Consider the following 6073-nt stretch of genomic DNA (forward strand, 5'->3'; position numbering starts at 1 on the left):
CCATTTAGGCACCCTAGGCCCACTTAGGCACCCTAGGCCCACTTAGGCACCCTAGGCCCACTTAGGCACCCTAGGCCCATTTAGGCACCCTAGGCCCATTTAGACACCCTAAGCCCATTTAGATACACTTGGCCTACTTAGGCTCATTTAGGCCCACTTAGGTCACCTTTCAGGCAATTTTTTGCATGTTTGCATGATTGCATTTTTTGTATGGCTTGCATGACTTGCATGACTTGTTTATTTTAAAGTTGCATGACTTGACTTTTTATTATTTAATTCTTATTTATTTTATTTATTATCTTGTCTATTTCTTAATCTATTTTATTTCCTTATTATTTTGTCACTTTTTCCATAATGCTTGTCCTTACTTATCTATTTTAATTTAATAATTTTGTGTAAATATTTTTATTTATTTTTATTTTTATTTTTTTTAGTATTATTATTATTGTTATTGTTATTATTATTATTATTATTATTTTATTACTTGTCCTTATTTATTTGAAATTTTATAGGAAATGTATGGAAGATGTGCACGGTATTGATATTTGGAATGTGGGATTTCCTTGGATGCTTGATCATTGGAGATGGAATGGATACCATATTGAGATTGGAAGATACGTTTTGGGAGAGTTTAAGGAAAGGTGGCTCTAGGAGATAAGGAAACAATTGAAGACATCAAGGAGAGGAGATCACGGCCAAATAGGGAAACTTGGAAGGAATCCGGGCTGCATATAGAAAGTGGGCAGATCACGGCTTTAAGAACAATCCGGGCTGCATATGATTTGCTTTAAGAAGGAATCCGGGAGCATATGGAAAGAAGATTAAAAGGGATCTGATCACTTACCAAACAAGATACGGCTGCATCCTTGGGGAAATGTCCAAGTGAGCCACACATAATGGACTTCCCATATCCACGGGCATGTAGAAAAAATGGAAATAAGATATTCCATAAGGAGTGGGTTGCCTTATAAATAAAGGAGAGAATCCAAGCATAAGGAACTTTTTTTCAGAGGGGAAGAGACAGAAAGAATTTTCACGCGGAACTTTAGAGGAGAGCAAGGGACTTCAGGCAGAGACCGGGCTATCACCTTAGTCACCAAGAAGGGATTTTCTCTTTCACTTCACAGGTTAGTTTTCCATATAATATTCTTATTTAGTCTAGATTTCTTTTAAAACAAATTTCAGTTTTTGATTAATTCTTTGTGTTAAAGTTTATTTTGTTTTTTAAATTCTCAATTAGTTTAGTTCTAATCCACCTTTTAGTTTTAGTTTACGATTTAATTTGAATGTGTTAATGATTTTTATTCCTTAGTTTAAATAATTCGAGAGGTAAAGTTTATTTTTTAAACTTAATTTTAGTTTATGATTTAATTTAAATGAGTTAGTGATTTTTATTCCTCAGTTTAAGTAATTTGTGAAGTAAAGTTTATTTTTTTAAATTCCGGATCAACTTAATTTTGGTTTATGATTTAATTTGAATGTGTTAGTGACTTTAATTCCTTAGTTTAAATAATTTGAGAGGTAAAGTTTATTTTTTTAAATTCCGGATTAACTTAATTTTAGTTTATGATTTAATTTGAATGTGTTAGTGACTTTAATTCCTTAGTTTAAATAATTTGAGAGATAAAATTTGTTTTTAAAAATTCTGGATTAACTTAATTTTAGTTTATGATTTAATTTGAATGTGTTAGTGACTTTAATTCCTTAGTTTAAATAATTTGTGAAGTAAAGTTTATTTTTTTAAATTTCGGATTAACTTAATTTTAGCTTATGATTTAATTTAAATGAGTTAGTGATTTTTATTCCTTAGTTTAAGTAATTTGTGAAGTAAAGTTTATTTTTTAAAATTCCGGATTAACTTAATTTTAGCTTATGATTTAATTCGAGTGTGTTAGTGACTTTAATTCCTTAGTTTAAGTAATTTGTAAAGTAAAGTTTATTTTTTTAATTCCACATTAGTTTAGTTTTAGTTTGAATGTAATAGTAATTTTAATTCATTAGTTAAATAATTTTATTAGATAAGGTTTATGTTTTTTAAAACGAGTTTTGATTTTGTTTTGTCCCATCTTTTTAGTTGATGTATTTTTATAATCTTGGTTTAGTTTATTAGATTAATTAATTTTATTGATAAAATTTATGCTTCTGATCTTGTTTTAGTTTAATTGCAATTTATTTGTTTGGTTTGCATTTTTTTTTTTATATAATCTTAGTTCATTAATTTAACCAATTCTATTGATAAAGTTCATGTTTTTAGCCTTGCTTTAGTTTTGTTTTGATTTATCTATTTAGTTTAGGTTCTTTTTTTTTTTTTTTAATTTTAGTTTATCAATTTGGCTGATCCATGTAATTAATCTCATGTCTTTTAAAATTGTTTATCCTTGTTTTGATTCATGTTATCTAGTTTAAGTGGTTTTAGAATTCTAGTTTATTAGTTTAATTGATCCTATGCAATTGAATTTATGTTTTCCAATATTAATCTTATTTTTTTATTTCATCTTTTAGTACGTGAGTTTTTAAGACTTGGGGTTGTTTAAGTTGATTGGTTCCATGTCATTTTCATATTCTGAACTTGTTAATTTTATTTCTTGGTTGGTCCACTTTTAGTTTGTATGTTTTTTCAAAGCTTTAGATAACTGTTTTAATTGATCTTAAGTTGTATTATTTTCATCTTAAATGTATAAATTTTCATTCTTGGATTAATCATAATTTAGTTCATATGTTTCTCTAAAATTTTAGTTAATTAGCTTAATTGATCTTATGTTAGTTTTTTTATTATTCTTCTGTGTTTGATTCCCCATTTTTAACTCCTGATTAATATCTTCTAATCTTATCTGATCTAAAATCATTTAGTTTATTGCTTTGATATTTTTTTGTGAAGATTAATTTTTAGAGGCCATTGGCAAATCATGAAGATTGGCCTCTACCCTCACCTTTATTAGTTTTGTTGATTATTGAGAAAATTTTACTTTGTGATTTTGTTTTATTTTGGGTTGCCTATATTTGACCTTTGCGAATCGTTTGTTTGTGAATAATGTCTTTCCCTTTAAAATAAAATACTTTTCCCAAAATGTTCCTTATAAAAACCTATTTTAAAAATTCATTTAGAGTCCTTAGAATCAAAAACCCCATTTTCTTAAAATAATATGCAACCATTTTTTTTTATTGGTTTGCATCTTTCTCGGTTTTTTTAATGAAAATTTTGGTTTTAAATCAAACACGAATCCAAGCTTGTGGTCCCACATAAATGGGATAATTCTAGGTTAGATTTGTGTATATCAATTGGGGAATTGGTGAAACCCCTACACAAAAAAATATATTCAAAACTTATTTTTGCTACCACCTTTGTTGGTTGTTACAATCATATCAATTTTTTTAGGAATTATATACAAGACTATGTGATAATTGATGAATTAGTATACTCTGATAATTTTTGCTATGCTAATTAGATAACAAGCATGCTAGAATTTATCTCATTATTTATTATCTAACCCCTCATGTCTTGTGGAAGAGCATTATGAGTTACCCATGCTATTCAGGTATGCTTCTTACCTTCGTATCTTAATTCCATAAATTATGTATTGCTTTATATATGATCGTTATGTATTGCTTCGTATGCGATTCTCAAATTTTTCAACATATCTTTTTTATTGTTTGTTTAGCTTGCCATGTTTGATTAAGAGACTAGGATAAAATATATGTTGTGCGTTTTATTTTCCAAACTAATCATTGATGTCTTTAGATGGCGCTTAAGAAGCAGTCCAGGTATGCACCCTAACTCTCATTTATTGTAATTTGATCATGTTTGGCATGTTATTTTTGAAATCACCTTAGCCTATCTAGGTATCCTCAATTAATTAATTAATTGCCACACTTCCCCCAACTTAGTAAGTAGAGACCTCTTTTAGGCTTAGAGGGGTGCTACCTCCTAGAGGTACCTTCCCAATAAGTAACTTGATCCCTGGACCTAAACTCAGGTTTTTCAAAGACATGTTTTTTCCAAAAATTATGGAGTCACATTTTAAGGTTTTTCTTTTTTGTTTTATTTTCCCTTTAAAATAAAAATAAAATAAGTGGCGATTCCGACTTTTTCCAAAATTATTTTTTCACTAGTAATAAAAAGCGAGTCTCGCCGATCGAGTGGGGACGCACGTGAAAAATGTGGGTCCACAGTCTTACCTCTTTTAACCCCTCCACCCTCTAGTGTAATAGGATAGTGATCAGAGACGATCTTAGGAAGAGCGCATTGGAAGGCACTTGAAAAGTGGTCCTCCCATTCATTAAAAACTAAAAAATGATACAACCTTGACGCTGCTTGAGAGTTTGAGCCACCACATCACGTGAACTGACCATCAGAAAGGGGTAAATCTTTTAGTCTTAGTTCCTCATTGACTTAATAGAATCTTCTCATCTTTGCCGTTAAACTGACCTCTTTCCTCATTTCCCTTGGAAATCTAACAGAGTTGAAATCCCCTCTTACACACCAGGGATCGTTCTACATACCTTTAATTACACCCAACTCATCCCAAAAGTCTTTTTTTTTTTCTCTTCCTTGAGAGGACTAGACCATAGACACCTGTGAATACCCAAACAAAACCATCTTCCACATTCCTAAAACTACTCGAGATGGTGAAACCTCCACATTTTAGCTCTAGAAGATCCAAAACTCTATTGTCCCAAAAAATCAAGATGTCTCCGGACACTCCCCTAGCATCAACTACACCCTAGTCCAAAAACCTACCAACATCCAGACTTTTCACCACCTTTAACAACATCTCCTGCATGTTCATCTCAATAAGACAAACCAAATCTTTCTTCTGAGACCTAATCACTGACTTAAGCAGTTTTTATTTCTCCCTGTCATTGAGCCCTCTAACATTCCAAGAGAGGATTTGATCTTCATCAATCCACCAAAATTAGCTCCCAATAGTTTTTGCCACCCTTTTTGGAAGTGAACACAAAATCTCCATAACTAATCGAACAATCCAACCTTCTAAGCTCCATTTCAAAGTGAGAAACGGACACCGATTTCTTCTTCCTTCCTTTGCAAGATGTCCTGCTTTCGACCATTTTCCTCAACTTACTCAGCAACAAGTAGATTTCTTCATCTCACCCTTCAACTAGCATTCCTAAAAATCTGCTAAACTCTTTGAACCTAGACGCATCTTTTGATCTATAATAGTTTTATTTTGAGCAATGTGAACATGCAAAATTGTGGAACAGTGTGAATTGGCAAGGATAAGTAGTCTATGGGGTCATCAGTTTTTAGAATTTGTATAAGGACTTAATTTTACCTTTTGTATTACTTTTTTCATATTTCTCTTTATAAACATAAAAGATCATAAGAGGAAAACAACAATGAAACTATGATTTGTATGTTTTACTTGTATTTCCATTTAATGGTGAAACTCATTTTTATTAAAAAACATATTAATTTTTAAAAATTAGAGCCATTACTTATTTTTATTTGTTTTTAAAGAAAAATAATATAAGAAATAAAATTCTAATGTAACTCATTTTTTAATAAAAAAAACATGATTACGAAAAATTGAGTCCAAATCTAGAAATTAGATTAAGATATCATAAGTATAAACACCTTTTCAAGCTCATTATAGAGATGAGCAGTGAAGCTATTGTGGGTGTCTTCTCTTCTCTTCCAAAGCTCAAGAGCACGTTATAGCCCTGTTGTAAAGAAAGGGAGAAGAAGAAGGATCAGCCATTATGAGGAGTGGAGAAGATGGATTCAGAAATTTTGAGTTGTGAATCCTAAATTATCCAGTGGGAAACAAAAAGATACATATAATTCCAAATTGATGAACAAATCAAACAAACAGATAACTATATTTGATTATTTGCAAAAGAAAAATAATAGAATATGTATGAAAATGAGAATTGGGAATAATATACTCTTAGCAAAATTTGCAGTAAATTAAATGCGATCATTGAAGAAGAGTCTGTGTTGATTATTTATTTATTTATTCATTTTATTTTTAAATGAAGGATATTAAAATATTAATTATAATAATAAATATTTTGTATAAATTAAAGTTTATTATTTATTTCATTCAAGTAGGCA

Source organism: Vitis vinifera, chromosome 18 (assembly GCF_030704535.1).
Source record: "Vitis vinifera cultivar Pinot Noir 40024 chromosome 18, ASM3070453v1".
Classification (NCBI taxonomy): Eukaryota; Viridiplantae; Streptophyta; class Magnoliopsida; order Vitales; family Vitaceae; genus Vitis; species Vitis vinifera.